A 26603-nucleotide genomic window follows, 5' to 3' on the forward strand; every position below is an offset into this window, starting at 1 on the left:
TCCAGTAATTTAGGTTCAATGCGATTCGTATAGAATACGAGATTATGAATACGAATCCTATCGTCAGGAGGGTATACCACCAAAAAGTTGTCGAAAATAGTCCGTATCTACTTTCTACATACGTCAGTCTTTGGTCTTCATTGGTAAATAGGGGAATTTGATAGTCTAAGGCTTCTTTTATTTTTGCTAGCGGTAAGGTTCCCTTGATATTCTCTAGTTATTGACCATATCGTGGCCCTTACTTCTTCCTTACCAATGTTGGGAATTGTGTATGATAGATTAACTGGCTTGAAGATGTTTATCTTAGGACTTATTATGTTGGTGATTGTTGTTTTGAGGGGCGTTTGTACCGTGGCTTCTTTCGTCAACAGCCGGCATCCTTGTTTTATTGTTAATGTTCTCACGTCTTGTAATAGTAGCTAAGTTCTATAGCTTGGGTCGATTCTCTCTGTGTTATTATAACACGAGATAGTCCCAACTATTTCTTTTGGAACAGAAAAGAGCCACAGGTCATTTCTAAGGTGAATAAATATTTCTCGTTTAGTACTGCCTACTAGCGCTTCGCATGAGTTGGGAATTTCTTCTTGTTGAGTCTCTTTTAAAAATATATCCAACATACATGATCCAGGTTTTGCATTATAAATGGGCAGTGTTAGTTGGCATACTAAATTTTTGAATTCTACACATTCTTTTAGGTCCTTTGGATTAGCTAAGGCATATTTCCTCCTATCTTGATCGACTAGTAAGTATTCCTCTTCAGGGCTGATAGTCATGAACGAATTAGTTGTGCCTATATTGGCTGGAAACGTGGAAACTTTATGTAAGTCATATATTGATTGTTGATTTATTAACGGGATTGTTACTACTGCAAACAACTGTTCATTTATTTCCGTGATATGAACCTTCAACTTGGTGTAATAGTGGAATAAGTTTGCTACTTCCGGTTCTGTTGGTAGATGTAGTCCGAACGTTAAATGTGTTCTTATGTCATCCAAGATACTTTTTAGGTTCGAAGGATCCACTAGGTCGTACGACAAGGTTCCTCCGGTAAGGGCAAATAATGCAAATTCAAATTTGCTAACGTCAGTTGCCAGGTTAAGTAATGACATTGTCACTATGTCTAGTGATACCATGGTGAGGCTTGAATCGGTAATAACACGATCTACTTAATTTTTCAAGTAATTCATTATGCTTACTGTTTTTGATATTTTCTTTGAGATTGCTTCAATTTTGTCTGTTTGGTAATTGGCTATACTGGCTTGCATTTTTTGGACATGTAGGGTTACGTTCATGGCGCTATTTAGTTTTCCTACGTTTTCCCTTAGGATATTTAGGTCTTCTTCAGTTGAAAGGCCAAATAAACGTGAGGCTAGTCCTCCCATGATAGGTATTAGACTAGTTTATCTTCGATATTTGCTTTTTCGAAAAAATACTTGAAATATTCTTGTGGTACTTTGTTTTAGTTTTTGTATTTCTGAATTGAACAATTCAAATAATGCTTGTAGTCTCTGTCTATATAATATTAGGAAGGATTGGTGAATTGATACTCTTAGAGCGTTTTTCTCGTTTAGCTCAGGTAATGGTTCGATATCTTCCTTTGCTGGCTCATCGGCCATTGCTAATCTAGCACATGTACGTTTACCGTCTATTGTCCAACATTTCTTGTGTGGGTAATCATCTTCTTCCTCCTTCTTAGTTTTATCTTTCTTCTCTTCTGGTTGAATCGCCTGTACCTTTATCGTTTGCATTTCGGTATGCCTTATTGGGAGTCTTGCTCTTAAGCCTCTAGTAAATACGCCAATCGACTGGGTGCTGTAATACATGGGTCCAGTTGACCACGTCCATTTTGTAAGTATCGTGGGCCTTAAATAAGTTATTGTAGTCACATTTCTTGGTGATTCCTTGCTAAGTGAGGTTGTGTCTGGGGTTGTGCTTGTCGTAGTTTCTGACATTGAAGATTGGAAGTCTCTTGCTGGGGTGTCATATGTAGGCGTGTTTGTTTTGGTGACTTTTCTTTTTCTTTCGGTAGCCTTTTTATTTTTATTACTTTGCTGTGTACTTGAGAATTTTAATCCCTTCAAGTTAATAATCTTCTTGTAATCCATTTCCATTGTGAGTTTTGATATTATCTGTTTCGTAATATTTTGTTCGGCATGATTTTGCCATAATTCCCTGAGGAAGGTCCATAGGCTCGGTAATTCATTTAGCATGGCGTAATTTCCTTCAGAGAGTTTATTTTTCTTAGAAGTTGCCAAGAGGGAATCTGTAGTATATTTTGCTGTGGTATGTTCTTTTATAGATCCGTCAATACTGCTTAATTCTCTTTTTCTCCTGTTTCCTATATTGTTAGTTCCTAGAGCTTTGTCGATTTCTGCCATTTTCTTGTCGAAATCGTCCACTATGAACTTTGACTTTAGCTTGGGAAGAATGGGGGGGTAGATTTTCCTTATTTTCCTTATGGTGTATGTCTCTCGTGGTCTGCAAGCTTTTATCGGATTTTAAAAATTGGAATATGGAATCCTTTAATTCATTTGTGTTCTTCTCCAGTCTCATTACCTGTTGAAACAGTGTCTCAAACGGTTTAGGATCCAGTTTCATAAACATTTTCCAGGCATTGTGGCTTGCAAGTAATGAGTTCTCATGTTTGAAGATTATTCCATGCTTTACGATGTCTTGGGCTATAGTTTGGGAAATGAAGATTGTTATGACTTTTGTTATCCACATCCTTTTTTCTGTTTCTGGAATTAATATTTCATTAGACATTATATAGAAAGACTTCCTAGATTGATTATTGAACGAGGACTCAGATTTTTATTATTTGTTCTATCTTTTTTTTGGGGTGGAGGCACACGAGACTGATTGGATATTATATTTTTACCATATTAAAATGCTACTTTTGGTCCGAAGGAAACAGAGTAATAATAAAAATTGGTGGAATTTGATTGTTTAACTCGATGAGGGTTAGTGCTCTGTTTATTTATTAAGCTGGAGGGATATTTATCTTACTTTCAAAGCGTAAGAATTTTTACTTCCACGTAATAGGTTGGCTAACTTATTTCGTTTGACGCAGTTTTTTTAATTTCTTGATTACCTTTGCTTTTGATACGTAGGTTTTCATTCTCTTAAATATAATTTTATTTTTCATTGCGCGGTATATTACACTTTTTGGATTATATAAATACTTTTTAAAATATCTTATTTCTTGGAGCGGGTCAGGCTTAGCTTGTTACTTCACGCAATTTGGGTTCCCTTCAATTTTTTAGACTAGTTTTTGCTTTCTACATTTGTCGAGGAGTAATAAATCTGTTTGGCAAGGACCTTTAACATACCAGTATCGAATTTTATATTGTTTTTGCAACCTTCTTATCTCGTGTTGAACTAAATAAAGGTACTTGCCCTTTCGGTCGTTACATTTTATTCCTAATTTGCCTCTGGCAGGTCGACATTTGGGCGTGTTTGCTAGGTTTAACCCGAATATATATGTTCCTCTGTCGTATCCCCTTAAGTCGTACTTGACATCCCATCTTTTCGCAAAGACTTCTTCCCCTGATTTATCCACCATAATCATTGCCACTGAGTATATGACAGTCTCTTTTGCATGTTTGAGGGATATGGACTCTGTGTCTATAATTGCCCTGGCCTTTATTTTGAAATAAATGGCAGTTTCCACTGATATTTGTTTAACTTATAATTTTTTCAAGATTGGTTATGGTTATGGTACACTCTACGTCGAAGTCAAACTACCTTTTCACCGGTATTTCCTCTATACATCGGTTACTAATTCGTCAAACCATAACTTGCTTAAAGTTCCATGTTAACCAATGATGAATATGTAGTTTGTGTGGAAAAACAAGGCAACCTTAGGTTGAAGTTGAACTACTTTTTCACTGGTGCCACCTTGCACCTAGCTATTTGTGTGTTCTAACATAGTATCATCCCTATAGTTCCGTACTCTAGTTTAACGACTTTGCGGTCGCATTATATAATTAGAATTATATAGGTTTTAGAGAAAATAAACTTTTTTAAACATATTTATAATTCGTTTATAGTTAATGATATTTACTCTATTTTATATTCTAATAAGTATTACTACAATACTGGCTTATAAAGCACTTTTTTTTTTTTAATCGATCGTCATCGTTATAAAAATTAAGATAGTATTATAGGGTTCTTTATCACTCGTTTTAAAAAGATTATTTATATATACAGTTTCTTAAGCTGAGATTGGGTTTCAATTTAAACATGTGTGCGTCATCCGGTAACGCCACCTTTGAGTTTGGATATTTAAGCATATCTAGTAGCTAATAATCTTCCCATAGAGAAACATTGGGACTGAGAAATTGAATTTCAAATACTACGTCATTTTTACCGTTTTCAGGCATATTTAGGAACATTAAATACATTAAAAGTTGGTTTGGGATGTGCAGGTCTTCAAGGGTAGCGGTTATGTCGTTCCTTCGCATATTCTGACGAATGACTTTCCGGCACAGCTGAGAAAATGACAATGGGTCATTTATTATCTTTACTAAAGAGAAACTTAAATTCACGTGCGATTGGCAACAGCATAATTGCTCACGCACGATTACGTCTAACCCAGGGACTATTTTTCTTCCAAAATTTTCATCTTCTTGGAAGAAATTCAGGGTTATTTTCTTTATGTCTTTATAATCTCTTGGGGTAACCTGGAAAATTGCGGATCCCATTGAAGGGTTTATCGGATTTAGATATGTGTTATTTATGCAATTGACGTATAAGATTTTAAGAAAGTTTTCACCTTCTAACATATGTCCTTGGTCTATTAATATGGAGAGAAACTTAATTGGCCAAATTGTAGTTACATTATTGTCATCTTGATTGTACCAAATATTGTCGGCAATATATTTAGACAACGAATTATGCTTTGTTGCTGGGATAGGTTGCACTAAGATTCGGAAGGCCAGATTGGCGCTTTGTCTTGTGCGCTCTAGTGTTCGTGTTAGCGCACGTGCACTAAAATTATATAGAACTAGGCTTGCCGTTAATCTTAGGATTATTCTTGGTTCCACCATAGTTTTTTGGGATTTTAGAAGATAATATAGTTTTGGACAGTCAAGATTTTCTACTGCTTTAATAAGTTCCTCTTCTTTCCTCAAATTTTCAATATGTCCCCAGTCCCTTAACGGAGCATTAATATTGTCCACGCTATGTCTTATCTTAAGATTCCATAAGATTGTATTTTCCCGTCTACGATTATCTAATTGTTGATGACTTGGGTATCTTATCATGGTTACTATTTTGATTGTTTTACCAGATTTTAGTTTCAATATAAGCACATACCATATGGTTGCGTGTTCCGGCGTTTCGCTTAACCTTTGGTCGATGGTTACTTAAACACCGTATCTGGAAATGTGTTCTTATGTAAAATTTATCAGTAATTATGAAATAAATTAACCAAATATGAAAAAGGTTATAATGATTAAGGGACGGTAATAGAATGGTTAGGTGCCTTTAATTGGACACTATTTGTTATAATTTTTAGCTGTTCTTAGTTTATTCCTCTAACTCATGATGTTTAGCTGTCACGTTTATCCGTGTGTTTCTGTTTCTATTTTAGTTGATTTTCGTAAGAAGTATTTTGGCGCAGTGCCCGAACACAAGATTAAATTACTGGCGTTCTAGTACCCCGCCAATGTATACCCCACGCATCGGAATTTCTGTCCATTTTTATTCCATATTCTCGTATGGTCACTTGAGTTATCGCATTTTCAAATTTTGAGGGTTAGGTAGGGTAATTTTGGCAGATCACATAGTTAATTTCCCTATTTTTTTTTTGCATTCTTCCTTTTGTTCTAGATTCACTCCGTAAGAGATACCTCCAATTTGCATGCCTTTCCCAAATAGTCAACAGGAAAAGCTTACAAAGTTATGGCATTCCCCGCGTATTGGGCTTCTTTCCATGCTTATTTCACAGTCCCGTCTGGCCACTTTTGTTATTACATTATTTTCTTATGGTAGAAGTGAGTTAGGGTAATTCTTGCGGGTCACTTTTTGTAGAGAGGTTTGTTGGTCTTCTCGTGAGAGTTCCCCGGTCAAACCATAATGACCAATGAGATAAAAGACATCACAGGTCATAACAGCTGCCCGCCGGCTCCCCACGACTTACGGTAGCTTTGTCCAATTCCAAAACTGTAGTTTCTCATTATGTGATGATCAATTTTTGTAACTGCCTGGTAGTTTCTCATAAGAGAGCTATGGCCCAAATGGAAATGGTAACAGAAGGGCAATAATGCCATTGCCATTCCCCTAAGGCCACCACTGCCTACGTCTGAAGGTCTATTTGTTCGAGAAATTTGACAAATAAGTGGTTGTAGTGTTTGCCAAGCAACGTCCTGTTGTGCAATCAAGTCTCACATCCGTGTAACTCTCTCTTTTTTTTTTTACAGGGGATGAAAGTCAAGTGATTGCATGGTGGGATAATATACACCATGCTCATCCCTGGCCCTGATCTTCTATGGTTGGGTGTCCATCCTTTTTCACTATTACGCGTTATGTGGATTTTTTAGTCATTTTCCCTATACTGTTCTAAGTTGTTTTACAGTGTTGATCATTAATTGTTGTATTATTTTGTTTTTTATGAGTTAGAATTGCCATGTATACTGTGCCTTTATCAAGTTCCGAAAAAAAAATTTTGGTGCCTTCGAAGTGTGAGGGATGTTACTACTGATTTTTCGGCTAAGAGTATGCTTCGTTTTGTTTTGAGTGTGATTGTTTGAAATAAAGAAAAAAAAATTTTTTTTTTTTACCGTGTGAAGTACATGTGGTACTACTACTACTTTATATAGCGACATTACTTTATTTAGTTCATTCTACTCTGATTAGAATATTTATTAATTTATTTTATGCAGCTTTCTACATACTTAATTAAAGGGATTAATTTATTTTATATTGATTGAGATTCGTTCCTAATTGCTTGTTTTGGTAGCTATTTAATATTGCTATTTGGTTCAAGTTGAACTGTGTGAAGAGTTGCGCTTTGCTATTTACTTACTTCTTTTTAAATTACGTAAGTATAAATTCCCTACTTTAGCATACTCTAGAATAATGCTAAATTGGTGGGATACAAAGGTTTGTTAGTCAAAGTGTAATTCCCGCTCGAACGAGTTAAAGGTAGATTTATTTACTCCTCAGGTGTCAACTTATTCTTTTCCTGTGGCGGAGTTACACCACGTCACGGAGGCATTTTTTATTAAATACGGGTTTACCTAAAGAAAGATTTGATAAGATGTAATAGTTTTAATCTTCATTGTATTTTTTTTTTTTTTAATGAAAATTGAGATATATTTACGTTTTGTAGCGTATTCGCTGAAGGGTAGAAACCGATTTAGTCTAATTTGGGTGCAATAATTCACCACAAGATACAATTTTTTTTATTATAAAGGCGTTGGAAATGCTATAGAAAAACATGGGAACCAAATCAAAACGCGTTGTCTAAAGCTTGATTGATTTAAGTTTTTTTTGAAAACCAGGTCATTACGCGCAAGGAATTGTCTTATACGACAGTCTTATTATATCACAGATTAGACTGTTTTCAATTACAGCCCTTCTGGGTCATCGTAAGGCATATTATCCCTATTCTGGGGATGAATAATTAGGAATTGGTGGGTTGGCCCGATTTTCGCTTAAAAGTGTGCGAATAATTACGTTTAGCTGTTTTCTTTTTTTTGGATTCGTTACGTTTCAGCATTTTTTTGTGATAGGGGTTGTGCCACCTGGCGCAGGTATGGTATTATCAAGAATTTCACAGGTATATGTTTTATGTTTAAGATGGTCCTAAAAGGAATTCGCTGAATAGTCTCTCCTTTTTCTTTCTTTTTTTTTTGTTTCCTCGCGGCACTATACGTTAGGCCACGGACATGCCGCACAAGTGTGCCGTGCAACTAAAAAAAAGGGGGGAATTCGTAATTTTGGTTTGAATATTACCCATTTCATCTGTAGTCCCTTTTCCTTGGGGTTTTATTGATATTCTTTACTAGGTCAGCGTCCTATAGGAGTTTGATTGAAAGAGAGAGCTTGAAAATTTAGTTTTATTTTATCTTTTAATTCAGGGTCTTTGAAACATGTTCAGGTCAAAGGGCAAGAGTATTTTGCAGATGTTAAGATTATTCATTTTTTCTCCTTAATGGCTTAACTTTCGCTTAATCGTTCTAGCAACTACCCTTGAATTATTCGTATATATGCCCATTGTTAAACTGTTCACTTCAGTTTTGTTAATCTTGTTCCTTGCGGACAAAACTTAGCTTTTGTAAATATGGTGATTCACTATATATATTCCTTATTGGGGGAGTAGGGATTTGCCGGGATTAAAGGCTGTGACTATTTATAAGGTTAGTAAATCTATTAAGTATTATTTTTCTACAGGTATATGCGAGAAACAAATTTTGAGAGAAAAAAAAAATTATGTTAATCATTGCATTATTTGGTCTGTGAACGAGTTTAGTTATTTGGTCTGCGAACAAGTTTAGCGTATAGCATATGCCTGATCCCTGGATTAACGATGAATGGTCTTATTGCCAGACTCGCCATATTTTATCTATTCTAGTCTTGCGGTTCTAATTCGCTGCTGCCGCTCTTTATAAGAAATCTTCCAGATACACTTATTGACACGACGTGCGTTTTTTTTTTTGACTATTTTATACTAAACTTAGCGGCGCTATATCGATAAAGTAATTATTTTTAATGGTTATATAATTACTGGTCTAATTAGCTTAGACATTGGCTACCATTTTAGTTCATGGTACCACAATTTTGATAGCGAGACACTTCCTCGATAGAGAGGCATCATAAGTAACAATAAAAAAAATCAATCAAGGTCTCTTTTTTTTTGCTTTAGCTTGTCTTATTTGCGATTTGCAGGTACGATATCTCACGATTTCGTTAACTACTTTATGTATTTCCTTGATCTACGGAAGGTTTATTTTGTCTTTTTAGCTGCTTAATCTGCACGAGTGATATGTGATTAATTTTTATATCACAGGGATTATTTGTCGAAATATTTTTATTTATGGTTTTTATCGCACCTGGCTTAAAGATATTATAGTTAGCGTTCGACTACAGCACTGCAGAAATTCAACTAACAAATTGTTTGAGAGTTTAACAAGTCTCCCTGTTTGGTTTTCGTCCGTTTCTTTTTGTCAAGGTATTAGCTTAGGGGGCTACTTTTGCGACTCAATAATTACGCTATCCTCAATGTTTTCTTTTGTCTGACAATATGCCTCTTATTAAGCAATTTATCGCATATCTATAGGTCAAAATTTGTGCACCAGATCGGTATTTTAAATTCTACAATTTTAACTTATTGTTACCTTTCAGGGTTACTATTGTGTTTTGCATTAATTATTTAGCAATTAATTTTCTTTGTTTATTCAGGTTTCAAAAATGGAATCCATTTTTGCTTTTATTACTCCAATTTATAATCACCATATTATTAAACGCATTGTTAAGGATTTATTGAAGATATCAATTGCTGAGGTCAATCCTTATTTTCCAACTACTTTATATTTTTTTTGTTTTTTTTTTATTTGGGGGGGAGCCAATTTTCATTGAGAGACATCTTGATATGGCAAGCTAATTATTAGTTTTTAGGCGACAGAACTATCAATTATTGGTATGCGATTAGTTCGATGTACACATGGTATACGGGTCAGCAATTTTTTGTTAATCGCTAAACGAAAAGAGAGGATTTCTTAATTCGAGAATATTATTCTTGGATACTTTGACTATGTTGTCATAAATTCTAATGGCTTCCATATGGTATCATGGGTCTTAATCTATTATTATACCAGCGTTTTACTAGAGTTATCCGAATCACATATTTATTTTAACGTTGGCCGATGTGGTATTTGCTTAGTAAAATTGGCGAGAAGGGAAATTATTTTTTTTTTCTTAGCGACTTGTAGGGTTTGTTTAAGTAGTTGAATTTATTTTAAGGCTCAGATAAAGGCTGCGATTCATGTATGCGGATAAGGTATTCGCCATTGTACTCAGAAAAGATACAATTTAACTTATAATTATTTTCAATTAGTTAATTTTTTGCAAGGTCTTCAGTTCATATTGATAATTTTTTGGAAGATTAACTAGGCTTGCTTCTGTCATTTAAGTTAACGGAAAACCCTATACTTATGACCAGGTTAGTCATCACATCCTCCTATGCAAGTAAATTTTGCCTCGCATTGTTACTGTCCTCATGTGTACGTACACACACATATATGTACACATATGCACACACATATATATATGCACATACACATACATACAAACCAAACTGCTTGATCATCAAACTGCCGCTAATCACCTGTTTTCCTAATTGCGGTTTAGCTTGGTAATTAACACGATAATAATTTGTACATATATTTTTTGACTGGATTTTTTTTTGACGTTTTTATATTCTTTACGGCAGGTTTGGGTGGTAGTTATTTCCGGTCTTCTTTTCTTGTGATTGGATTTAGTATATTTTGGAATTCCGTATTTGATTATGTCGTTTGCATGATGATTAAAAATAGATATCCCACAAAATTTATTTCGGAAAAAAGGAGAATTTTTTCTTAATGAAAGCTCAGCCTACTGAACATTCAAACATATACAATAAATCCCTTGGATGCTCGACAAATCGAAGGCTCCCTGGATCGCTTGCCAAGTTGAGAATTAAGTGCATAACCGAATACTTCATCAAAGCTAAAAAAAAATTTTGGGTTGTAATGATTTGTGGTCATGGATTGATAGACGATCGAACCCAGGACACAGATCCGATCCTCGCGTCCTGAAGTGAATCGCTACACTAAACGATCCCTCGTGATCGTCGGTTTTATCCACTCTGGGGGGTATCCGAGATGCTATTTAACTATTCCTAGCAATGTAAGGATGGATATTCCTTGCATTTTTTTTTTTACCATTGAATTTGTAATCTGCATTCATCTATCTATTTATTTTTTGAGAAAATACTATGTTCTGTCTAGCAGAAACATAATCATCTAGTTTAACGATTTTTAGTTCTAATATTAGGTTATTCACTACATTCTGTCACTAAACATCACATTCCGTAAAATGGTAAACTTTTAAATGTATTAGGGGGGGATTTTGACGAAAAAGAATTTTACATTATTTTTTTGAGTTCAATTAATTCGCGCGTCTAATACTCCTTAGTTTTCTGTACATTCTGGCAATGATGGGGTTGTAGGTGTTCCTCGTGGTGCAGGCACTTCTGAGGACTTTTGGCCCGTAGTAACACTCTCTTGGGCGTCAGGGCACTGGGTCTTCGCAATTATATTATTATCTGTTGGAGGATTCTGCTGATTGGTTTCCACTTGAGGTTTTATGTGGTGCTGACGAGCCTGATTTGGAATCGCAAAATATGCAGGTTGGGATGGTCCTTCGTTGTAGCTGTTAGTAAGAAGGTTTTCCAAATGGGGACTGAGGGGTAGGTCAATTTCAACAGTAAAATATGTTGCAACCACTTTTTCTAGGTTTGAGCAGAAATCTCTCTGTTTCTGAAGTTCTTCGGTAATTTTGGCGTGGTTCTCCTTTAGTTGTTTCTCTAAGCTGTCCTGTTGCAGGCTAATTATTTCTTTCTGTGCTTTTAAGTGATCGTATTTATGCTGTAAGTCTAGGATTTTTGCTCGTTGGGGAGCCAGGGCTTCTTGTACTGCCATTGTCACGGACAGAACAGTACTGTTTCTATAATCTTGTACTTTCTTACCAATTTCCTGCATTTTATCGTATAATATTTGCAATTTTAGGATCTGGTCGGGATAATTATATCCCTTGACAAGCGTGGCGTCACTTATTGATTCCATTTCGTTTTGGATCTTGGTGGTCTGTTCTTTAATTTCAATAAACTGTGTTTCAATCAACTTATCCATTTGTTTAGCTACTAAAATCTCATTTATTCTTTTGTTCATTCTTTCTTGGGACGCCTGCACCTCGCTAAGAGATTTAAATGTGGCTTCTATCGTTTTCTCGATTTTTACTCTTTCCACTACTAAGTGTGCCGAGTCCTCGATGCGTTTTTATCTTATTTGAAACAGTTTATCCATATTTATTTTGTTAGTAAACGGGTTGCACTGGGTATTTTTCTTTCGGAGGGGGGGGGGCTTGAACAAGTCTGGGTCTTTGTCTATCTTCGGGGTTCTTTACCAAGCCGAGGTTTAGCTTATCTGGAAAAATTAACTATTGACTTATTTCGACCTTTTATGGGCGACTTTTATTGTAAGACTTACTCATATATTCTGGTTATAAGTTTTTTTTTTTTTCAACTGCTCATTTTGATTTAAAATTCTCTTATAATTTTTTTTGGGGGTCCTTGTTTCCTAGACATACCTCAATTTGTCAGGTCTCTTGCTAATTCTGCCAGATTTCGTGGTAATTTCCTGTTCGCCTTCTTGTTTTTTATTCTTTTTTGATTTTCCCATAGAGATCAGATCAAATTTCTTATACTGTTTTAGTAGGTAAGCCTGTTTTTGTTTTGGTGCGTTCTGGGGGTGGTCAGGATCTGATTCATCATCGGACTCATTAGAGCTAGTATCTGAAGATTCATTATTTGGGCTTTCGGGGGCGGTCCTTTGCGATTGAGGGGAATCTCCTACCCTTGCCTCATATATCTCGTCTGCTTTAGAAGTTGAGGGTTTATTTTCTATTTCCTCATGCTGAGGTCCTGTTTCAGGGGAGTTAAAAGATTCTTGGGAACTCTGGGAGGAGTCAAATACTTTTGGAGATTGTCTCCACTGCTTGAATGCCATATCTTCCGGGGGGTGAGGTGTATTCCGTAGCATTGTCTGTTTCCAGGAATGGGATTCTTTGGGTTTTACTTTAGATACCGTTATGTGATGGTACTGTCCCAAGTTTTCATCTTCAGGGTGTTCCTGTCTCCACGGAAAGGTGCTTTGCCTTGTCTTTATCGGATAATTACTAATGTCCATGCCCTCTCTCAAACTTTTGTTATTCGTATCTCTAGGGGGGGTCTTCCTTCTCTTTATACCTGGGGTTTCCACGGCTCCGTTTAGCTCCTCCTGTAGCGACAGGGGTCTTTCTCTTGGGGTTGCTGGGGATACCATGTCATCAGGAAATCTTTTGGGGGGACATGGAGTTGAAATTCTATCGGGGAAAAACTGAGTTTTTGGCGACAGCGTATAATCCAATTCTTGCTCCGAGCTTTCTGTGGATGAGCTCTCTGGGCTTTTTGGGGTTCTTGCAGGTATGGGTATTAGGGGTTTTCTTTTAGGGATGACTAGATTTTTCATGGCCAAAAATTCTTCAAAATCTTCCTCTTCGCTATTATTTTCAAAATGGTTTTGTTTGAAGTTAAAGGGTTTTAGTTCGGATAGCCTGGACTTAGGAAAATGATTTTCCGCGTTTGATGAATCTGAAGATGAGGGTTTGGGTGCCCACTAAACAGAGTACTTAGCACCTTTCATGCTGCTTACATGTGACTTGTATGCTCTCCCGTTTACTGGGTTTATCATTTTAAAAGTATACTCGTTGTCATATTTCTCGAATATTCTGTAGGGTCCTGAATATTTATTAGAAAGTTTTTTGCCTTCCAGTTTAGCTTTATTTTTCAGATAGACACGGTCGCCTACCTTAAAATTTATATTCCCTTTGATTTTGGATTCATTCTTCAATTCTTGATTCGTTTTACATTTTTCCAACTCTTGTCTAACTATTTTATAGGTTCTTCTCATTTTATTTATAAAATACTGCTTATAGTCCTCTGTACTACTGTAATACTGCCTCGAATCAATAATTTCCTGATAAGGTATTTCAAAATCGCGTCCGAATAAAAGAAAAAATGGACTATCTTTGGTCGTTTCCGAGTATGCCGTATTAATTACATTGGTCAGGTAGGGTAGATACAAATCCCAATCGTTTCGGTTGTCCTTTGTATAAATACTCAAGACGTTGGAAAATATTTTGTGCCTATTTTCAATTTTTCCATTAGCTTGGGGGTGATAGGGAGAGGTTACTAGTTATTCTATTTTGAGGGAACTCATTAGATCCTTAGTTACTTTAGAAACGAAGTTAGATCCATTGTCACTAATGACGCGTTTAGGAACGCCAAATTCTAAAAATATTTTTGCTAAGGCTTTTCTTGTGATATAGACGCCTTTAATTTTCAATGCTTTGGCAAAAGTGAAGCCGGTAAAATGATCTATTATTGAAAGAACGCAAGTATGACCTCTATTAGAAACGGGTAATCCTCCACTTGTGCCAAAAAGGTCAAATGAAACGATGTCGAAAGGGAACCTTGCTATTGGCACTCTCCCCAAGGGGAGATTTGGGTCCGTTTGTGGGTTTTTTCTTACGTTACATGCTTCACATGTACTTATAAAATCTTTGAGTTTTGCTCATGCCGACGGGACATAAGAGTATTGTTTTAACTTTTGGAATGTTTTGGTTATTCCTAAGTGTCCGCCTGTGTCCGAATGGAAGTACTCAAAGGCAGGTATTATTAAGTTTTGGGGGAGCACTGGGATTATTAAGGTTTGATTTCTATTCGTCTCGCCTGTTACTATCCTGCAAAGAATTTCCTCGTCAAAGTCGTAATAAAAATTATCTATTTCCCGTCTTAGGGCTTTGAACTTATCAGGGAGATTATCTGAATTTACAAAGTAATTAATGAGAGTCAAACACATTTCATCCTTAACTTGGTTTCTTTTAATATTGGCTAGGGATAAGGGAATTACTTGTGGTCCTTTTTCTTCTGTAAGGATTTTTGGTATATTCTTCTTTTGTTTTTGTTTACTGGGCTTAATGGCATTTATTTGTTTAGTTTCATTAACTGAAGAGTTATTCTCAGGGTATCTACTTAGGTAATCGCAAGGTGCATTCTGTTTACCGGTCACGTGTTCAAATTCGTAATCCAGATCTTGGATTTTCATTATCCATCGCGCTAAAATTCCGGTTGGATTCTTGAATGTGCTTAGGTACTGTAGGCTTTTATGGTCCGAGCGCAGTTTAAATTTTCGTCCTACTAAATAATGTCTGAATTTGTCTAAGTGGTAAATTATAGATAGTAACTCCAACTGCGTTGCTGAATAACTACTCTCGCCTTTGGTTAGAGTTCTTCTTTAATAGCATATGACTTTCTCTATATATTGAGGGGGGTCCTGTTGGGGATCGGGGTTGTTTTTCACGGGGATTATTTGGGAAAGGATTGCACCGATACCTAGAGCTGAAGCATCGGTGGTAACCACAAATGTATTTTTTTCAAAGTCTGGTAACGCTAATATTGGTTCAGAAGTAAGAGCTTTCTTGAGAGTGTCTAAAGAAGTTTGAGCTTCCTGAGACCAGGTAACATTTTGGGAATTTCCTTTAGTTATATCTGTTAGGGGTTTCGCGATTTAGGCGTAGTTACGTATAAATTTTCTAAAATAACTGGTTAAACCAATAATGCCTCTTAATTGTTTCATAGTTTTTGGCGGCTTAAGATTCTCTACACATTTTATCTTCTCAGGGTCCGGTGATATTTGACCTTGGGTCACTATCATTCCCAAGAATTTTATTTCGGATTGAAACAAATTTACTTTTTCCGGTCTACATTTCAAATTACCCTCTCTGAATTTTTCGAAAACTTTGGTTAATGTGTTTAAATGGTCCTCTGGTGTTTCTCCCACACAAATAACATCATCCACAAAATGGATGATATTTTCTATACCTCGTAATAAGTGTAATAGGGGTCTACATAATGCCCTTGAACTAGTTTTGAGTCCAAAGGGTACTCTCAAATATTCGTAAGAGCCGCATTCCGTCGTTGAAAAGGCCGTTTTATAGACGTCCTCATCTGCTATCTTGACTTGGTGTTAACCTTGTGTGAGGTCGAGGGATGTAAAAATTTTGTTTTTGGTTGAAATGGAATCTAGGATTTCATCAATTCGGGGCAGGGGAAATTTGTCACTAACTACCTGCTTATTTAAGGCTCTATAATCTACTACAAGCATAAGGTCCTTGTTCTTTTTTGGTACTAGTATAACGGGGGCTGAATACGGGCTTATACTCGGCCGTATTATATTATTTCTTTCTAAGTCGCGGATTTTATTTTTTAACCAGCCTTTGTAGGGATGGGGGATGCGATAGGGCTGTTTAGCTACAGGTAACCCTGTGGTTTGGATAGTGTTGATAAAATGGTATCAACCCGATGTCTTCCTTACATGTAGAAAAAATATCTCTAAAATTCCAAAGTAATTTACATAACTTTTCCTTTAATTGCGTATTTTGGATGTGATCTAATTTAAATTTTTCACAAAATTGGGGTTTTGTTAGGGGGTACCTATTCTTTGGATTGTTAGTTCCAATGTTATTAACTAAGCTTTCCTTGGAGTCTTTCCATTTGTTTAGCTCATGCTCAGAAATAACCTGTATTTCCACAAGACATGTTCCTTTTTTCAATGTAATCATATCGTTTTCATGTGTGTTAGTTAACCAAATAAAGCCTTCGCCTTTTTCATATGAAATGATCTGTTCTTCACAAAACAGATTTTCTGGAATTTCTTTACACGGGGATGCAAACCAGATTTCAGAATTGTCATTTACAGGGGTGACCATTTGAGAGATTTGTACTCTTTGCATAGTATTGGGGGGGATTTTTGTTTTACATACTGCAAACCCATAATATTTCTCTTCCGAGTTATTTTCTATTAGATTGAGGTTGGCGCTTGGTTGCGTCAAGTCTTCCGCTTTCGGGGTTGGTTGTAGGGGTAAATCCAAACCCTGTCCCCTTACAATAGTACTTAGATTTATTATTTTATTCCATAATTCAGCTACTTTCTTTATTTCTGTTTGTCTATACTCCTGCATTTTTCCTATTTTTGCTTTTACTGACTCGATCCATTTGCTGTTTGATTTTCTTTCTCGTCTGCTCCATTGATTTTGATTTTCGATCCGTTTGCTTGTTTGATTTCCCACGGGACGAGAAATGGGAGGAAATGACGTGACGTGAGGTACAGAAGATTTGATTCTATTCACTGTTGCTTCCCCTCTCTCCACGCGTTGGAGAATAGGATCGTGTGGATACACGAGTCGGTTATTCGCTATATCTAATAACACCTTATTAGACCTCAAAAAATCAGCACCAATTATTGCTTCATATGGGAAATTTTTGCAGATTATGAAGTTTGTAGGAAAGATCCTATTATCTTTTGTCACATCTAGGCATATGGAGCCTACAGCCTCCAGCCTATGCCCTGTGACACTAGTTAAATTGGGAATATTAAAATTTTTCCGCCTCTTAATATATACTGGGAGTCTATTAAATACATTTGAAATTATTATGTTAACCGATTCACCCTAATCTATTAACGCTTTGAAATTAATACTCGCGACACTAAAATTATTCAATATAGGTAGCATATCATTATTATCACTAAAAGAAGGTACAATTACAGGATGGGACCTATAAAAAATACTGGCCTCCAGGGTCCCAGTTAATTTTCTTGGGGGCCTGATTCGTTTCCCTGTGCACTTATTTGATAAGTCGGGGTTTGACGTTGGGGTTCGGTGGGAATTTCACATGCTAGTGAATTTCCAAGTTGATTGACATTTGATTGTCTTGGTCGCCACGCATAATTGGGTGGGTTAAAGTTTCTCGTCCTGACGGCTCGCGGTATTTGTTTACTTTGCATTGACGAAAGATTTCTCCCGTTTCCCGTTTGGAAAAAATATCCTCTGTGGTCGGTTGCATTCCTGTTGAGTCTGGTTGGATACACCGTTCGTGAATTGGATTGGTACGTGTTTTGTCGCGTGTTTGAGTTAGGGAACCGAGAATTATTTTGTCGGTTGGGGGAAGAATTTCTATAGGTTTGGGGATTCGTATATTGGGAAGGATTCGCGTGTACAAATCCTTGTTGGTACGAGTTGCGGTACGAGGGTAGACGTGGGGGGTCATTTCTATAGTTTCCTGCCCCATTGGCGCTTGAGTTTGTTCTCCCGAACAAACGATTATTAAAATTGGGGGTTGCTTGCGTAAGGTTATTTCTAGTATGGCATTCCCTGGCAATATGTCCTTGTTTATTACATGCATAGCATATAATTGGGGGGTTCTGTACGTAGTTTGTTGTATTCGTGGGTACAAAACGTACCATTCTTTGTCTCGTTGGGGTTGGGGATCTATTTTGGTTTGGTTTGGGTGAGTTGTCTCTTGGAAAGAAATTTGGGGAAATTGCTCTTGATCGTCCCGGAGTTGAATTTTCTACGTTATTTATCCTTGACTTATTGTGGTTTGCCACAATTGAGTCAATTTCTATCATTCTCTCTACTTCCTGGACTGCTAACTCTAAAGTTTGAATATTCTTTGATATCAACATTCGGTACAGTTTGGGGCTTAATCCTTGCATGAAAGCATTTAATACGATTTTATCGTATAAGGGACCAAACTCTTTTCCGTACTTGGCTTCAATAGATACCATTACTTTGTGCAGATATTCTCTAACATTTTGTGTTTCGTCGAAACAAACCGTACCATGCTTTAGTTTGTGTGTTGAACTGGTTTCAACGAATCTTTCTCGGAACGCTTTTAGTAATTTTTCTATTGAGTCTATAGGAAGATTGTTATCTTCCCCTATCGTATTTTCAATTTGTTTTAGAAATGTTAGTGCTTGCCCCTGAAGTCTCATTAGCAACATGCTTACTAATGATTTCAATTCTGTTTGAGTTACCTCTACAAATTGATTTAATTGGATAATAAATTCATCTACATCTGAGTCTCCGTTATATGGGGGTAGTTATTTTTATATTTCAACTGTTTGGGCAATAAGTTTTTGCTTTAATATCTGTGCGTTTTTATATAACGAAATATTGTTTTTTTTTTTTTTTTGATGGGTTAAAATTTGGTACTGGTTTTTAATTTTTTTATATTATTTAAGATTGATATTTTTTAATTACATGTACTCTCTTTTGATATATCTCCTCTGGAAATAGTAGCAAAAAGTAGCAAAAAGGATTTAGGCCTAAAAAAAATTTTGCACTTTAAAAATATTTAATACACTTCATGCAAAGACAGAGAAGGGAAAAGAAAAAATTTTCTTGTGGGTAATATTTCTCAAATTCTCCTCCTCTTTCTTTTTTTTTTTTCGATGTTGTCCTTGTGTTTTTGCTCCTTTAAACAGGCCGCGCCAATTCTAATGGGGGGGTTTTCCTTTGGAAAATTTATTAAACGGCAGAGCTTGGTTAGTTAAGGCTAATTCTAATGGGAGGGTTTTCAAAACGACTAATTCTTATATCTTTTTTGAGAATTTCCGATTAATTTATCCAATGGGAAATTTAGTTAAGCTCTTGATTAGCGGTCCGCGAGTGGCTTACCTGAGTGGAGGCTGAACATCTAGAGTGGGGAGCTTAATCTAGGAGTACATGTAGGGAGCTTATATTGATGGCCATACTGACTCGAAATCAGATTGATGAGTTTCAGTTTCCCTTAGGAGCGAGTGGAGCCACAAGGACTAACAAGCTTGAGAAATATCAACACAAGAGAATAAAATAAAATAATAATGCGTTTATTGTTACTTACATAATAGTCGCAGAGTTCTTGGTTGTATCAACAAAATGGAAACACAGGTCTCCAACAACAAATTGTACTGAGACGAAATAACACTAAGTTCGTACACTGGTGGAATGTTACTTCAAAAGTTCATTACAACAAAATCATGGTAAGAAACTGGTAAAAGACTGGTGTAAGACTCAAACAGAACTCCAAACTAAGACTCCTCGTAGACTGGCGCAAAATTGTTCAGTTCTAACTATCTATCCTCTGCAACTTTGCCGGAGGTTACGTTTAGGCGTTGCTGAAAGTATATTTTTTCAGTCCTTATTGGCTGCACTATTTGCCCTACATTACTATTGGACGGGCTTTCACCAATGGGCTACTTGGGTTTGATTAAAGTTTATGACTTTTAAGCTATCACTCTGGAATTTTTCTAACAACTAAAAATTCTACACTGCAATATTTTGCTAGCAGGTGTCGCTTAATTTATGACTTTTAAGATATCACTTTAGAATTTTTTCGAACGATCAAAGTTCTATATTGTAGCATTTTCCCAGCAGGGTGTCGCTTAATTTTCAGAATACTCATATTTTATTTCTTTTAAAGTTGGTAAATGATAATAAAATTTAATTTTACTAAGATACCCAGTTTTAAATTTAGTCTCCAGAACAATGCAATTAGCTCAAGCAAATATATTTTGCATCTCGAGTGACTACTTTTTTTGTATTGTAAATCTTACTCTCTTGACAGTTTGGTATTTTCGAGCGCTTATTATTTGAACACAGGTGTTAGTCACCTGTCGTATAAGATTTGATCAAGCTAATATTTATTGGATACTTTGGAGACGGGGAGTCAGATTTACTTGTTACATTTTCTGTGGGAAAGATTTTTTGTTTAATTAGCTACGTTTATTTCAGTATTTTAAATTGAACGCTTGATATTTGTTTGATTTGTAGGTTACTTGAATTTTCGGATTCACATTCTTGGGTGATGTTATTTTACTGGGGTAGCTTTAATTGGGGGATTATGATGTATATTTTTTTGAGAATTGATCCCATTACATATCATCCATCCCACCTTTAACGATGTCCTCATCGTTGTATGTCTCTCCCACTTTCGAATTTGATTTTTTGATTAAAAGAATTTATTTTGTAATAATTACTTGAATTAGCTCTGCTTTGGTAATATTCATATTTATATATATATTTTTTTTTTTTATACCCCTAATTGCTCTACTAGACTATTCATGTAACAACATCGCTTTTAAGGTTTATGGCCTACTCACTCGATTTGGCGAAGGGGCCAAAGAGTTTCTACATTAGGTTATGTGATTATATAGTAATTATTGTTTCCTCCACCTAACACTAATTTTACCTTCACCTTATACGATTATCTAATCACTGAAAATGGTACATTTTTTTTCTTTTCTAATACTCGACTATGCTTTCACCTGACGCTATAATGACACGATTAAAAATTTTTTTAAAAATTAAGCGACACCTGCTAGCAGGTGTCGCTTAATTTATGACTTTTAATAATTATGACTTTTCAATTCAAAATCAACGGACTCGGTTGGTTCCGTTGATTGTTCCCTTAGAGAGGATAGAGTTTGTTCTATCAACATGTTTTGTCTGTCAATATACTATGGTTTTATTAAAGTTCAACCACTTTATTAAAAAAAAGTCAACTTTTCTCCTCTTTTTTTTTTACTGGATCCAGTGCCATTAAGAGCGTTTCATCATAAGTCTCGGAGTTGCCTAACTCTGCCAAAATATCTCGGCCATCCTGCCAAATATCTTACCCTTCTGCTCCTATAATAGAATGCAATATTTTCAGTAGGATCGTTAAGCAGAAGTTAAGCAGGATTGTTATCTATCCTCATTTACTTTAATAGACCTAGTTCAAAAGAACACAGTAAATGCTATTGGGGAGCACGGGTCTAGGTGTTTATCTACGTCTAAGAGGGGGTAGTCTCTCCTATACTAATTTCACATTAAGATTAGAATTAAATATCAATTCACATTTTGATGCGTTTATTAAAAGTGTATTTTGTAACCACCCCCCCCTCCTTAAAAAAAAAACAAAAAAAGAATCCAGGTTACAGCCCTAGGCTTTATACATTAAAATATACCACAACCCTCCAGTCGTCTTTTTATTATAACTTAATTTTGAATTTATATGAGGGTTTAATGATGGTTGGAATGTCTTGGCATCAAAACGCACCCTTTGAAGTATCTCCATCCCTTCCTAACAATAAAACAATATGAGGACCCATTGCGAAAGTTTATATGCCTTTCTAAGTTTTATAATGCAGGCTCATGGAGAGAACGGAATGTAAAACTGGGTTAGACTTAGATTATCCTGATGATTTGAAAATGGTTCGTTTTAAAATTGAAAATCGTTTTTTTTTTTGTATTTGGCTGGAAAATATTTTATATAAAATTTATATTCATATGGATGTACTATATTGCAGAGATATTGACATCTAAACTAATTTACAGGTTTGCTACATTGGTTTTACTGATTCATTTGTTATTTCAACGTATTCATTGCGTAAAATTATTTTAGGATTACATCTTGTTGATATATATTGTTGGGTGGCTATTTTGCCGCCGGTTCCCAATACGGCTATGCAGTAAGTTTTTGATGTATTTATTTCTCATTGTTGCTCAACTTCTAAGTAAGACAGTTTCTTAGTGAAATTGCAGGGCTGATTGATATCATCCTCCACTTCTCGAATTTTCCTTGAACCTTGGCAAAGTTATTTGTGTCTCACAATATTTCTTCCAAGAGATATATTATGATAAGGGAAATCCCAAAATTAAAAGAATGTGCAATGCGTTTCTCAACAGCTTCATTTGGGTCTGAAAAGCACAATTGGTCAAATGAAGGTGGTTCAAATTCACCTTCAGTGATTTGTGATGGACGTGCATCTAAATTATATTTTATGATAAATTTATCTAGCATATTTATGATAATAATGAAGCTAAGGTTAAACATGAGTTCAAATCTCAGATTTATTTGTGAAACATTTTAGCGAGCAAGTGGTTTCCTAAATAAGACCAAACCAATTCATTTAGTCATTGTGGAGGTGGAATTGCAATTTGAACAAGAAAGCTGCAACCTCAAAACCAATCAATATGACAGTGGATCACAATGGTTTTTATTTAAAATTAATTAGTTTACAGCAACTTATAGGTTTGTGCTGGATTTCGCTCCACAGTTTGTTGGCGTTGGAGGTTTTGATGGCGTTGTTCTTCTAACTTAATTTTCCTTTCTTCTTCACTTTCATTTTAACTCGTTCATATTCTCGATGTGGCTTGTCTTCTAACAGCATATTTCTTTGCTCTTCAATTCATTTTTAACGCTTTGGGATAACTGCTTTGGCTCGGTGCCGCTTATCTTTCAACTGTATATTTTGTTTTTTTCTCTTTTATTTTTGATTGACGTTTTTGCAAGTATTCTAACCACATATTTCTTTATTCTTCATGTTTGTTTGTCATTACTTCAGAAATTTGAAGGCCCTTTACCATAGCTGCTCGGAAGTCACATTTCATTGTCTAGGCTGTTCATTTCCCCTGTTTAATGTTCATTTTAGGGGTTTTCTTCTTGATGTTGTCTGATTCGGTGGTTCAGTTTATTCATTTTGAGCATTTGATAATTTTATCTTCCGTAAGATCTCGGAGATTCTTGAAGAGGCTACCCACGTCCTTTTTTTTTGCTGCTAATTCAATTTCATCAGCTTTCCTTGTAACAAACTGAGTTCGGTCCCGGTAGACGGTTTCGCACTCCATTAAGCACTCCGAAGGTTTTGCATTCCGATAAGTGACCATGTCCCCAAGGACTCTTCCCTTCCGTCTTTACTCTATAACCTCCAGTATTTCATTTGTTAGCCAAGATTGCTTTGGAAAACTTCTCTTGCCAAGCACCAATTGTGCTGCTTCGCTTGTCTGCGATTTAAAATACTTCCAGGTGTCTTCACCTCTGCTAAGCGTGCCAAGAAGCTCGAAGTGATTTCACATCTCAATACTATACTTCATGCGAGTATTTGGCTCCTGGAGTTTCTCAATATCTGCAATTACTGGCCTTCTTTCTGATCGTAGTGCTTGAAGGCGGAAATGGACTTCAGTTTACACAAGCGTTTGGTCTGAGTTCCCAAGCTCAGCTGATCTGGAAGCTCTGCAGTTCTTCAGCGATGATCTCCAGCGTTTAGACATGGTGACGTAGTCGATCATCTTCTTTGTGGAACCGTCATTACTATACCACGTATATTGGTGGGTGTATGATAGCAAGTGTTTGCGATTACTAAGTGTTTGGATGCGTCAACGTAAATAATTAAAACATATGCAGCACTGGTTAATTTTTTTTATCATTTACTCTGGAGAATTTCGAACGTTTAATTCCAAGAGACAATCTGCTTGGATGTCTCTGTCATCACATTTAATTTTTTTATTATTGTATCTAAAATATCCTGGAGTTGAATTTCTTCGGGAATCTCGATGTTTCCTATATCCCAGAATATTACAAAACACATTTTCAGATTTACTGCATTTCCTTTATTTAAATCCTTGACTTATCATTATCCGAATTACAATATTTAATGAGGCGAAATAATAAGAACTCACTGATTTATCTGAACAATAAGAAGATTTGGATACCCAACTATATGCACAGATTTAGGAAGCTTTTTTCACATTTCTCGAAGCTAAAATACAAAATAGCTTTGTGAAAGAGAGAATGTCGTAACTGCAATTTTTAAAATTCCGTGAAAAACGCAATTGAAAAAATCAGTTTTTGTGGAGCTGAACGTATGGTAGATAGAAAAACGGATGAAACGCCAATTTAAAGCCGCTAGTAAGGGAAACCTCTTGGTAGAATTTTGGTCCTGTTGGATAAGATTTACTAGGTCAAAAGGTCGAACAAAAACGGATACGACCTTTAGCCTGCCCTTTTTTGCTGGTAAAGTAGTTTTGACAAAAGTGCAGACAGCGCTTGGTCTCCTTTTCCCTTTTGTTACGACATTTTTTCATCAATATTTTCTCAGGAATAACCAAGGCTTATCTTAAAGCTAACAATCACTAGTTAACACTAATTTTTTCTTATTGTATCTAAAATATCCTGGAGTTGACTTTCTTCGGGAATCCAGATGTTTTTTATATCCCAGAATATTCCAACACGCATTTTCAGATGTACTGCATTTCCTTCATTTAAATCCTTAACTTACCGTTATCCGAATTACAATATTTAATGAGACGAAATAATAAGAACTCACTGATTTAGCTGAACTATAGGAAGATTTGGGTATCCCTCTATATTTGACCATCTTTCGCAAGCTTTTTGTCACATTTTCGCAGCTAAATTACAAAATACAGAAAAACAAACAAACAAAATCACTAGTTAAAACTGGTTAGCTATCACTAGTTAACACTAATTAACTAAGATTTTTGCCTCTTCTTTGTGACCATCTCCAAACTGGCAAATCTGTTCTCTCAGCTTTTCAGCCGTAGCGTTGTTTGCGGATACGTCCACGTAAATGATACACGCTTCTGCAGCCCTGGTTAATTTTTTATCATTTGCTCAGGTGAGTTTCGAACGTCTATTACCAAGAGGCATCGCAGAAGGTAAGCAGGATTGTTATCTATCCTCATTTATTTTAATAGACCTAGTTCAAAAGAACAAGTAAAGGCTATGGGGGAGCACGGGACTAGGTGTTACACGGGTCTAGGTGTCTACATATAAGAGGGGATAGTCTCTCCTATACTAATTTTACATTAAGATTAGAATTAGATTTCAATTCACATTTTTGATGCGTTTATTGAGGTTTATTTTATAACCAACTCCCCCATTAAAACACCCAAACAAGAATCCTGGTTACAGCCCTGGGCTAGAACCAGGATCCTAATGACCCCAATTCTCTCTTATGCATGCGAGCGTCTCCTAGGAGCTTACATTGGGACTGATAAAACTTTAAATAAATTAAAACAATGTTGTGTTTTTGAAAATATGTACAGTCAACTTGAAGAGGCAGTAATGATTTGTAACCTATGTATGAGAAGGAATAAAGATAGCACTATATACCCTAGGCTGAGAGAAAACATTTTTTTCGACCACCCATTTTATATCTGGTCGATGGATGCCACGGGAAAATTACAACTTTGCGCCAATGGAGACCAATATATAATTATCACAGAAGAGCATTTCACTAAGTATACAGTTATAGCACCAGCCAAAGACCACAATCAGTTATGGAATTAATAATAAAAGAAATTATATCACATTTTGGAAATATGGATTTACTGCTATCGGATAATGCTTCATGTTTCACTAGTAAAACTTTCAATGAAATGGCCAAAGTATTTAAATGCAAAATCATACATTCGTCCCCTAGAAACCCCCAATCAAATGGGTTAGCCGAAAATAGAGTAAAATGCGTTAAAAGAATACATACATATTATCATGCCGAAACACGTGGAAGTAACTGGAATGAGTTCCTACCATTCATTCAATTAGAGTCAAACACAATAGTGTAGATGCTAGCAGGAAATATACATCCTTTTTCCTACTCCATGGGTTCGAAGCTAAATCAGTATTCGACTGTATTTTTTCCAATCCGAAGGATGGGTTTTGTTCAGAAGATCAATGGGTCTCTAATCTTGTCCAAGAAGTATTTGTCAGCCGACAAATATGTGTGAATGAGTTAAAAAGGGCTCGAAAGAGCCAAACAGCGCAATACAACAAAAAAAAAATATTAGAAATCAAAATCTTACCTAATAATTTGGTGTTTGTCATTAAAGAGAGTTCATCTAAAAATTATTCCTATAGTGGGCCTTACCTAGTGTTAAAAGAATTGTACAAAAACGTCTTTTTGTTACACGAGTTACAAACTTGTAAAACACGACTAGTAAATGTTAGACAACTTAAGAAAGTACACTGCTACGAGAGGTTCTTAGCTAAGAACCCTGAAATTGTGAAACAAAGGTCAAAGGTGGGAGACAACTAATTGAACCTTATATCAGACGAAATTGGAGGGGGACAAACAAATGAGAAAAGGATAGAGGAAGAGACCCCTCATAAAATTTGACATTGTAATTTAAAAGGAAAT

The 26603-nt window shown here is 35.8% G+C and overlaps 1 protein-coding gene across 2 annotated transcripts in view; it reads right to left on the reverse strand.

Annotated features, from left to right (window-relative positions):
- Positions 1 to 26603, reverse strand: part of LOC148942355 (uncharacterized) — a 225903-nt gene that overhangs the window by 175341 nt on the left and 23959 nt on the right. The gene's annotated exons all lie outside the window — the stretch shown is intronic.

The sequence above is a fragment of the Artemia sp. Qi Xiang Cuo genome, chromosome 17, assembly GCF_049724085.1.
Source record: "Artemia sp. Qi Xiang Cuo chromosome 17, ASM4972408v1, whole genome shotgun sequence".
Classification (NCBI taxonomy): domain Eukaryota; kingdom Metazoa; phylum Arthropoda; class Branchiopoda; order Anostraca; family Artemiidae; genus Artemia; species Artemia sp. Qi Xiang Cuo.